We start from the raw sequence: 11,885 nt of genomic DNA on the forward strand, positions 1-11,885 counted from the left end.
AGGTGTGTGCCACGAGATGTTGTAAGACACATCTCCCGGGGATTGAAACCCAAATCATACACACCCCCCCAGAGCTGCCCTGCTCCTTTTCTGAGCTGTACAAACACAGAAGCAAAAGAGCAGCTCGGGAAACACGTGCCTGCACTTCTGCAAGCAGGGCTCAGGGAGCGTGGGACGGCGTGCACGGGGCTGCTTGGTGCATTTCCATTGAATTTATGCACGTGTGCATCTCAGGGAGCTGCAGGGGCTGTGATTTCAGTCTGCTGCCTTGGGGAAAAGGGTGGAAATCTCCCAAGGGGGCGGTGAGGGGAGAGGCAGGGTCCTGCCAGGTTCCGTGTGCAGTCACTCCTCCCTTGCACGGGATATTTTGGATTATTTTGACTAGGCTGGCTCGCACAGTGCCGTGAAAAGCAGCGAGCCAAGCGTTGTTTTCCTGCTTTTCCTCCTCCCTCCCTAGCCCTGTGTGTCGCAGCCAGGGGGAGAAGCAAGGGGGCATGGCAGAGCTTCATCCAGCTGCTGCAATTAAACCCTTGCAACACCTCTAGGGAAGGAAAAAAAAAATTTTAAAAAGTGTATATTTATATTTATATCTGTATTTATATTTATATTTATAATTTTATAGATTTGTATATTTATATACATTTTCTATATTCATATTTATTTATCTATATTTATTCATATTTATATTTATATTTATAGCTATATATGTATTTATATTTCTATTTATAATTTTATAGATTTGTAGATTTGTATACATTTTCTATATTCATACTTATTTATATTTATATTTATATTTATATTTATATTTATATTTATATTTATAATTTTATAGATTTGTAGATTTGTCTACATTTTCTATATTCATATTTATTTATTTATATTTATATTTATATTTATATTTATATTTATATCTGTATTTATATTCATATTTATATTTATAATTTTATAGATTTGTAGATTTGTATACATTTTCTATATTCATATTTATTTATATTTATATTTATATTTATATCTGTATTTATATTCATATTTATATTTATAATTTTATAGATTTGTAGATTTGTATACATTTTCTATATTCATATTTATTTATTTATAGTTATATCTGTATTTATATTTATATTTATAATTTTATAGATTTGTATATTTGTGTACATTTTCTATATTTATATTTATATTTATTTCTATATTTATTTCTATATTTATTTCTATAGATTTATGTATATGTGTATATGTATATGCATATATATGTATACGTGTATATATGTCTATAAATATAAAATATAAATTATATAAATTTTATTTATAATTAAGTAATTGTATTTATAATTTATATGAATATGTAGAAAATTTATTTTCATAGATAATTTTATATATTACGTATTTTATTTATATTTTTAAATTAATTAATTAAAGCAAGATCCTTATTTCTGGGCCCATTCCACACTGGAGGTTTCACTTTATCCTTCCAGGAGATGCTCAGCATCTCTCCTTGCCATGTTTAAGCAATTTCAGGGTATGGAAAAATAGGGAATTCCTAAACACCCCCTCAGTGCCTGTCTGCACCTGGCAGTGCAGGTTGCAAAGGTGGCATTCAGCCCCCCCCCAGGGCCGGGGGGGTCAGAGCAGGGAGGGGATGGATCCCAAGTGGATCCCAGAATGGTTTGGGATGGAGGGAGGGATGGAGCTCATCCCAGCCCACCCCCTCAGGGACACCTCCCACTGTCCCAGCTCTCCAGGGCTTAGAGGGAGAAGTGCCAAGCACCTCTGGCACACAGTGACAGTCCAGGTGTTGCTTGTTGGGCTCGTTTTTTATTTATTATAAACTCTCCTTGCTAATAACAAGAAGATTTTGTGAAGAGCTGTCCCCAAACCACTCAGAACTGACTCGTCAGCTGAGTAATTTCAAATTAAATCATTGTTGTTCTCGTGAAACAAGGCTTTCACTCGGCTCTAAATGTCAAACTTTTAAATCTAAAACCAGAACTGGAGAGAAGGGGCAAAGTTTCTCTTCCTTGCTCACACCAGCTCACTCTCCATGCTCAGAAAAAGGAGAGTGAAGCAGCTGGCCCAGCTCACCTGGACTCTGAAGGAGGAATTGCTCAAGTGCAGGCACAGCCTTGGGTCTCTCTTGTAGGAAAACAAGAAATGAACCCAAAATGGAGCTGTGAGCAGCTTTGCACATGGAGAAATTGATAACCCTGGGTGGATGTTTGTGCCTGCACACAATCCAGGTGTGCAGTGCTCAGGTGGGCACCTGCAGGGACCCTGCCCGTCCTCACCTGTGGAAGGTGGAAGGTGCTGCTGGCTTTGGGCTGCCTTAGGTGCCTCCCTGTGCCCCAGGTTTTAATCTGCAAACATGGGAAAAACCACAACTTTCTAGTTATGAGCCACTGGAAATGGTGCTTACTGCTTAACTCAGAACAACAGAGATATTTTGAGTAATTATTCTGATTTTTTGTGATGAACTGCAGCAGGCAGGATGACAAAACACGTGCCTGGAATTGTTCAGTTCTGATAGCTGCCATTCTACCTATAAAATATAAATGTTATCCTGTGGGATTAAGATATAATTTATTTTAAGCAATCAATCAACTGTAACTAAAACAAAAAGCAACAAAACAAACCCCAAACCCCCCCCAGATGCTGGGCCATTTTTGTTGAAATGCTGGGCCATTTTGTTGTAAATCCAGTTGGTTGTTGTTGCTGATAATGGAATATTTCCCATTTTATTGAAGCAAAGTAAATTCTTTTTAATGAAGAAGAGCACAGGAGACCCAAAAAGGAGCAATTTCAGCTCTGATCTCTAATCCTGCTCTTTGCTGCTTTGTCTTCAGTCACTAAAATTCCAACTAAACCCATGAAAAGCCAAATGAAATGTGTTTTGTGGGTTATCTGAGTGATTCATTTGTTCAGCCTCTGTGTCTGCAGTGTTTGGTCACTGCTGGCCCTGCCCATCTCCCTCTCCCTGCAGGATCAGACTCTTCTTCTCTGCCTTGCTGTCTCTGAGTTTCAAAGCTCCAGCTCAAGGATAATTTTACAGCTCTGGCACTTTCAGGCTTGCTCAAGCAAAGAACACAATCTTTAAATCCAGCTGAATTCAACACTTGTATTTATTAACAAAGTGGCACCCGGCCAGGGTTGCCAGCACAGAACCTGTCTGGCCATAATGCTGCCTTTGTGAGGAAATCTGAATTTCTGGAATTCAGACCCACCAATTTGCTCAATGAACCAGAAAGCATTTCTATTTCGTGGCAGGAGGAATTAGGAAAAATTACCAGCCTTGCATTTTTTTTCCCCCTGAGTTCTGTCATAAAATTGTTTTTGAACTTTATTCTTCTGGGTATTGGGGTGTTCCTGTACATTCCAGTCATCTCAGGATGACCACATGAGGAGAAGGAGGAAACACAACAAAAAAAAAACCAAACCAGTACTGAAACAACAGCAAATATTGTAATTTCCTAGTTTCTTTTTCCTAGAAATAACCTCAGAAATGCTTCCTAAGTAAAGACGTTGGGTAATGCAGGAGATTTGTTCTGGAGATTTATACAGCATAACTGAAAATACTCTGAAAGGATCAGCCAAGGCTGCAATTTTATAATCAGAAAGAATCAGTTTTTAAAAGTGGCCAAAGGAGAGTTGTTGAGCTTTAGTTTGTGTCTCTTTTGAGAAACAGGCACTTCCAAAAGTATTTTGCTTTTAATTGTTCCTCTTTTTGTTTTGATTTTCTTTTGAACAGCAACAGGGATTTTATCCTCTCTGAAGAAGTGTGAAAGCTTTTCCTGTAATTTCTTGCATCACCCCAAGAGGCAGGAAAGTCTGGAGGGTGCCAGAATGTCCCACCATTAACATGTGAGTTGATGACGCATTTTTTTTAATGTTTAACAAAAAAGCACCATTTGTTGTTTGTTGCTTAGGGGAAAATCCCTTCATGACTTCAACTTTTGGTTATGGTGACACTGTTATTTCATAGGGCTGACTCTGTCTGTGCTTGTGTTTGGGAGTTGCATTTGTAACTAAAATTAGAGCACCCCTTGATATAAATATAAATATTTATGTGAATGTAGCTTTTTTGGTAAAAAGCCCGTGTATCTTGCATGTATCCATGAAAATTCAGGGCAAATAACTTGTTTATTTCAACCGTCACAATGCTCATTGTTTATTTCTTGAGGTTTGATTAGATCAGGGCCCTGGTAACCCAAATAACCCGGGCTGAGCTGAGATGGTTTGCTGATGAACTGAGAAGGATTCCCCAAACATTTGGTACCTGAATTTTCTCCCCAAGTCCTCTTTGTGAAGGATTTGGGATGTCTGAGACCGTGCTCAGCCAAGTCCAGGGGTTCTGGGGGCTGTCACAGCCAAGGCTGTGGATGAAGCTGTGGGTTCCTAAGCACAGGCCAGGTGTGCTGGTGATGGCCCAGCCTTTTCCAGGTGGTGCTCCCAGGAATTCCTAGGTCCTGCTGTCTTCTCCCAGTGGAGATGGGGGTGGCCTCCACTGAAACTGCACCATCTCCATTTGAATGTCTCAGCAATACTGGCAGAGTCCAATGCTGTGTTGTATTTTTATTCTTTCAAACCTTTCACTTCCTCTTTTGCTTTCCTCCTTGGGCTCACTTGCTCTGATGCTCTTTTGTCCCTGTGTATTTCACACCCTCCCAAAAGTGAGGGGGAAGCCAAGGCTGGCAGGGAGGAGCTGGCTCTGCAGCAGGGCAGAGGTGCTGGGGGATCAGCTGCTCCATTCTCCTGCTTAGATCCATGGCCACAAACCAGCAAACCCTGCTGGAGTGCTGCCCCAAGCCAGCAGTCCCTGTCCCCTGTCCTTGTCATCCTCCCACCTCCTGCCTGTGATTCTGAGTGCTGCAGACCCTGTGATGACCCCACAGCACCAGAGCAGATTCACTTCAGGTCTGAGCAGCTTCAGGGGACCTTCAGGGGGTTTTGTTTCATTTTTGTTTTCCTTGTTTCTGGTTCTGTGCCCCTTCTCCAGTGCTGGCTCTGCCCTGTTTGGGTATCGCTCTCCAGGGCTGACCCAGCTCTCCCCAAGCCCAGGGGAGGGACCTTTGTCACCCAGGTGTGACACCCAGGTGTTGTGGCCTCTCTGAGCAGCTCAGGCAGGGCTGGCAGTGTGCCCTCCCTCACAGGGAGCTCTGTGTAAGGTGGAATTGTCCCTCAGGTGTCCCCACAACCCCTGCACTCACAGCTCTGCTGTGCCCAGGTGACAGCTCCATGTCACAGTGACAGCCAGGGCTGCTCTGGCTCTTTGGAACCATTACTGCTGACTCTTCACACAGGTGGCATCAGGCTGGTCCAACACTGCTGTTATTTCCATTTTAACACCAAAGTGAGGAGAGGGCTGCCCTGAAGACCTGCTCCCTGATGTGGAGCAGCTCAGAGCAGAAGTGTGCCGTGGAGGATGAGGGATGCCAGGAGAGTGAGGAGCAGGGAGATGTGTCCTCTTTAACTGCCAGGAGGGGTCTGAAGGAAATCATTGCTTTTTCCTTCCCCCCAGACTCACCCCTGAGCATTGGTCATTTCGTGGAGCCTGAGTGTCAGAGAAAAGGGTTTGGCTTTGGCTGGTTCAGCTCCCTGGCCCTGATCCTGTGGAGGAGCTGGCACAGGGAAGGGGGTGGCAGCAGAGGGGTGACGCCCTGCACGGGTGCACCTCTGACTGCAGTTTGTTAATTTCTGTACTTTCATACGAGAGGCCACCCCTGGAAAACTAAACCTGTTTTGTTGGGTTGTTTGGCACAGTTCCAGCCGTGCTGATTGTCTTTTATTGGGCAGCACAGATTTGAGCTGTACTTGATTAGAGCATCAGTTTGATTTCTTTGCCTGGTGCTTCCAGCTCTCACATGTTTGTCTCTGCCAGCTCAGCCAGCAGCAGCAGGACACTGAGTGCCTGCATTTGTTCCTCCTGAGCAGCAGCTTTCAAAGCAAAAACCATCTTTGAGCAACCTTCTCTGGCCCAGCCTCATTTCTTGGCTTTATCCTGCTAAAGGATAAACCCAGACCTGGATCTCGGTGTGGAAGGAGGAGGCAAAGTAGACAAACAGAGTGGGACTCACAGCCTTGGGCTTGAATGCAGCCAGGCACAAAGGTGCTAAAGGAGAGCCCTGTCATGGCCAGGGACCCCTGGGAGGCCTTCAGGCGTCTGTTCTTAGAGATCCCATGGTCAAGAATATAATTTAAAGCAACATTTAACCCATCTAAATATTTACTAATGCAACCCCACAAGGAGCAGTGGTTGGCTCCTGCCATGGCCATAGAGCAGAGGTCAGAAGTAGGAGAGAGTCAAGTTTCTGGTTTTGATTTCATATGAAAATGTTTTATTATGGCTTCATTTCATGTCCAGGGATCCACAGTTGAATCACACATCATTCAGCCTCTTAATTTCCTGTAATAAAAATAAAAGTGCTCAGATAAAGGAGTTCAAAGACCTTCACTTGAAAATCTTGGGGTTGAGCGAGAGAAAAATCTTCTCTGTGCTTCTTCCAGCTCCTAACCAGGTCTGCACTGTCAGCCTGGGTTTGCTTGGTGTCCTTGGTCACCTCCTTCCCACCGGGGTTTGAGGTTTGTGCTTTAATAGTTCCTGCTCTGGCAGGCTCCACGTGCTGGGCTGGCTGTGAGGGGAGCTCCCTGCTCCGGGGGATTGGCTCTGGGAACTGCCCCTCCAGCCATGCTGCAGGTCTGCATCCTGCTGGGAGAGCTGCCAGCCCTTCCTCAGGCAGCACTGGGCACTGGGAGAGCCAGCCCTAATGGGGGAGCATCCCCAATGGGAGAGCATCCCAAATGGGAGAGCCAGCCCCAATGGGAGAGCCAGCCCCAATGGGAGAGCCAGCCCTAATGGGGGAGCCAGCCCTAATGGGAGAGCCAGCCCTAATGGGAGAGCCAGCCCCAATGGGAGAGCATCCCTAATGGGGGAGCATCCCAAATGGGAGAGCATCCCTAATGGGGGAGCATCCCTAATGGGGGAGCATCCCAAATGGGAGAGCCATCCCAAATGGGAGAGCCAGCCCTAATGGGAGAGCATCCCAAATGGGAGAGCATCCCAAATGGGAGAGCATCCCAAATGGGAGAGCCAGCCCCAATGGGAGAGCATCCCAAATGGGAGAGCATCCCTAATGGGAGAGCCAACCCTAATGGGAGAGCCAGCCCTAATGGGAGAGCATCCCTAATGGGAGAGCATCCCTAATGGGAGAGCCAGCCCCAATGGGAGAGCATCCCAAATGGGGGAGCATCCCAAATGGGAGAGCATCCCAAATGGGAGAGCATACCAAAGTGCATTTATCCCAAATGGGAGATTCTTCCCAAACTGGATTTATCCCAAATGGGAGATTCTTCCCAAACTGGATTTATCCCAAATGGGAGGTTTATCCCAAAGTGGATTTATCCCAAGAGGGAGATTCATCTCCAACTCGATTTATCCCAAAAGGGAGGTTCATCCCAAACTGGGTTCATCCCAAATGAGAGATTCATCCCAAAGTGGATTTATCCCAAATGGGAGATCTATCCCAAATGGGAGGTTCATCCCAAACTGGATCTATCCCAAATGGGAGGTTCATCCCAAACTGCACTTATCCCAAATGAGAGATTCATCCCAAAGTGGATTTATCCCAAATGGGAGATCTATCCCAAAAGGGAGGTTCATCCCAAAGCGGATTTATCCCAAAAGGGAGGTTCATCCCAAACTGCATTTATCCCAAAAGGGAGGTTCATCCCAAACTGCACTTATCCCAAATGAGAGATTCATCCCAAACTGGATTTATCCCAAAAGGGAGGTTCATCCCAAAGTGGATTTATCCCAAAAGGGAGGTTCATCCCAAAGTGGATTTATCCCAGATGGGAGATCCATCCCAGCTGCAGCACCTGGCACTGAGGGATGCTCTGGGCAGGCCTGGCTCTGTACCTGCTCCCCTTCAGTTCCTCCCCCCAGACCTGCCTGACTCTCCCCCAGCAGCCAGCCCTTGGGAGCTCTGCTGGCTCCAGACACCAGCAGGATTTTGGGAGGCTCAGGCAGAGCTTTTTGCCCCTCGGGGCTGCCTTGATGACCCTCAGGCAAGAATTTGTGATTCCCTCAGGAGGCCTGGGAGCCTCTCAGCGATCAGTGCCGGGTTTGTGATGCAGAAATGCCAAACAAATCACCCAGTGTGAGTTTCTGCAGCACTTTCTGCCCTGTTGAATCCCAGAGGCCCCAGAAGCACCAGCCCAGCAGCAAGGGAGAGGCAGGCAGGAATAAAGGCACTGGGAAAGCTGGGCTGCACAACCCTGCTTGATGGGCGGTCTCCTCTGATATCACAAACTTTTCCTATTAGGAAAAAGAAGCCAGAAGCCTTTGCCTACCAAAGGAGAATCTTTGATCTCAGTCTTTTATGTTGCTCTCCCCCTGGCCCCCCTGACTCGGAGGAGCCATGCCAGCATTATAGAAATAGCATCTGCAAAACAATTCCCAAAGCTGGCGTCGAGTGCATCTTGCTTTTCAAAAAGCAAATCTTCCACATCATGTCCTGTGGTGATTTTTGTGATGCTGCGTTTTGTTTTTTTTTTTTTTTTTCATGGCCTGTGTGTAGAAGATGGATGTCAAAGACATCAGCCCAACAAACAACTGTAAATATTTGCCTTGAGAAAGCATGTGGTATATCCTGTAATTCTTGGCTCGGCCTCTTAATCTGGAGGCAGCTTAATTAGTTGTTAGTGGACTAAAGCAAAGAAAATCTTTTAAAAATAAATTAAATAAACAACGTGGGGCCTGATTTTTATAAAGTGCCATAGTCCACAGTGGCTTTTGTAGAAGCAAAGTGTGCTCATCACTCTGGGAGCTGGGCCCTGAACTCATGCTTTGAAAGTTTCAATTTTAGCTGTGTTCTTGGCACTACATAAAATCACCCAATCAAGGGATTTCAGAAACCTCTGGCACTGCACAGTCCCTTAATTCTGCATTTATTTTCCTGAATTTGTGTATTTGTATTCAGAAAGAGTGGATTTCCTTCAGCTGCTGTTGTTTTTTGGTCCTGAGGAGGGGGTCATGATTTGGAAGACAAAGGCTCTGCAGAAATCAGTTCCCTTTGTGAAAAACTCTGATTTTTGTTCTCCTTCTCACAACATCTTTAAATATAACTAGTGATAGCAAGTATGTTAACAGGTCCACTGACATGTGGTCCCACAGAAAAGGTCTCTTTATTTTTTTTCCAGGGAGTTCTTAAGTGTGAAAAAGCACAGGAGAATTACTGAGGCAGTTTAAAGGGATCTGTGTTCACCACTCAGGATTTCAATTTCTTCTTTAAAATGTTAGACTTTGATTTATTCTTTTAAATATTAGCATAAGGGCTGTGCTAGAAAATAAAATACAAAATGCTGATGCTGTGGTGTCAGCTGGAATACCGGGTTCAGTCCCATTCCAGCCAGAAATTCTCCATAAATAAGGGTGGCTGAGAGATGAGTGGCGCGTGTAAAACAGATAAAAGGAATTTGTTTTTGCAGTGCAACACAAATATTCCACGGGACTCCTTATCACAAGATGTTCTGGAAGCCAAAGAGAAAAAGTTAGATGTGTATCAGAAATAGCCATGGGGCAAGAAATGGAATTACAGCTTCGAGAGAGCCAGGAACAGATGTGGGTTAGGAAACAGCTCTGCCGGAGATGGGATCTTTCTTTACAGGGTCCCGGACTGGGAAGGGGCCAGCCTTGGGGAGATGTTTATTCGGGATATATTTATTCGGGAGATGTTTATTCGGGATATATTTATTAGGGAGATGTTTATCTGCTGAGCTTTATTGGGGTGCTGACTCCTGGCCCCCCACGCAATAGGAATTTCCTCAGTGATGGCCCCAATTTAGCGCGTTTTGAGCCATGACTCCCGTGTCGCTGCCTCGTTTCCCTCTGGAAGCCCGGGAGGAGTGCAAGGGACAGCTCTGGAGGAGTTTTTTATCCCGGGAGTTTGTTCTGGGCCCGGCCAAAAGGGGTCCAGCTCTCTCCTGGTGATTTACAGAGGTATTTACACAGAGCCGGCCGCTCCTGAGCGCATGGGGCTTGTGGTGGCTTTTTGTTTCTCTTTTGCAAGCACCGACCATCACATTAAACCCTAATTTAAGAATTTTCACTGGCGGTTTTGCCTGTGCTGTTAACAAACTGTAGATGCAAATATTGTTCCCGTGGCCTGACTCCTGAGGAGAGCGTTCCATTGATATGGAAATATCTCCTTTTCTCTCCTTTCCATCACCCAGGATCTGAACAGCCACAGTCTTCCATACAGTACTGGCAGGAAACAAAAGTCATGGATCACTCCCAGGTCGAAAATGAACTTTTTCCATAAATATTCTCTGGAGGCACAGTCGGGCTAAGAAATATTTTCATGTGTGGGAAGTTTTGGGCAATCATAAATAACGATTTTATGCAAAGAAATGTAAAATTTACAGCTGGCATGTAGCTATTTCTCTATTTCCATTCTTAGCAATATTGCAGTAAAATAGATATAATATAAATCAGGGTGTAAATGTTAATTTTTGCTAGAGGTGTTAATTAGTTTGAGGTGTTAATATGTGGGGGAAAAAATAATTAGAAAATAGGGTGGTTACAACTACAGAGAATTTGGGTGTTATAATAAAGAAATAGGGTGGATATTTAGAAAAGGATATAATATAAATCAGGGTGTAAATGTTAATTTTTGCCAGAAGTCCCATTAGTTTGAAGTGTTAATATGTGGGGGAAAAAATAATTAGAAAATAGGGTGGTTACAGCTACAGAGAATTTGGGTGTTATAATAAAGAAATAGGGTGGATATTTAGAAAAGGAGCAGATCTGAGCAGGAATGTGGATTTTAGGAAAATGTGCCCTGAGTGTGACAAAATATTCCGCTGCAATTTGGGAGAACACCCTATTCAGAATATAAACACTGCACTTGGGACACACCAAATAAATAGAATTTAAAATACACTGCTGCACAGAGTCTGTAACTAGAGCCGGGCAGTCTTTATCTCGCTCTGTGACACCGAATTACGCCGTGAGGTTGAGAAAATCGCATTTTCCGTGGTGTTTGCAGGGCGGTGGTGCCTCCCAGGACACAAACCCTTCCCGAGCAAAGAGCGCAGCACCTTTGGGGGAACGATGTGGAATAAAACCGCTGAACTCCAGCAGAGCTCTGGCCAAACCAAACTCCCACTCTTCACGCTCTTTGCAGCTGAACGAATTGAACATCGGTGGGAACGACGAAATTCCCCTTCCCTGGGAAGATGCAGGGGGTGATAACACGCGGCAAATTTTCCCAGCGAAAATACCCCAAAATATTTCAGCTAGTGGCAAGTCCGTCCCAGTCAGAAATCCTGCCCAGCCTCTCCTAACAAATTATAATGCGCCCATTCTGCAGTCCTTGGCACATGCCGCAAACATTTTCCTGTCAGTCGTGGCTCCGGGGGCTTTGTGTGCCAGAGCTCCAGATGAGTCATTAGGATGCTGATGGAGGGGGAGGAATGAAAAGAAAAAACAAAACCAAGAAGTTTTGAATGTCTAAAAGGTTTCAGACAATGCTGGCTGAGATCTGCAGGAAGCAGAGGCAGGTGCTCTCACCTGTCTGGGCTCCTGGAGAGCCCAAGGAGAGGCTTTGCCATGGGAGAATGGGGTTCTGTGTCACACGCTCCTCCTGGGGACCCCGGGGAGACGCTTCTGCCTCTGATGTGGTTCTGCCTGGCAAGGGAGCTCGCCATGGAGCTCATCAATTTCCACAGTTTGCACTGCCTGAGCCTCACGTGGTGGCTGCGGGAGCAGATAAAGGCACTTCTGTAAAGCTGTCCGTTTGGGGAATCAGTAAAAAAGCGTGTTTTAACTGGGGACAGCCCTGCAGGAGCAGGGATATCGGGGGATTTCACCCCGGGATGGTGGGAGTGTTCTGGGC

At 45.0% G+C, this 11,885-nt stretch overlaps 1 long non-coding RNA gene across 1 annotated transcript; it reads left to right on the top strand.

Moving 5' to 3' along the window:
* The first annotated feature begins 3,531 nt into the window (after positions 1-3,531).
* Positions 3,532-11,489, top strand: LOC132335827 (uncharacterized). Its single transcript, XR_009488743.1, has 2 exons — positions 3,532-3,852; positions 11,037-11,489. It is a non-coding gene; the product is annotated as an uncharacterized LOC132335827 (long non-coding RNA).
* The last annotated feature ends 396 nt before the right edge of the window (positions 11,490-11,885 follow it).

Source organism: Haemorhous mexicanus, chromosome 18 (assembly GCF_027477595.1).
Source record: "Haemorhous mexicanus isolate bHaeMex1 chromosome 18, bHaeMex1.pri, whole genome shotgun sequence".
Lineage (NCBI taxonomy): Eukaryota > Metazoa > Chordata > Aves > Passeriformes > Fringillidae > Haemorhous > Haemorhous mexicanus.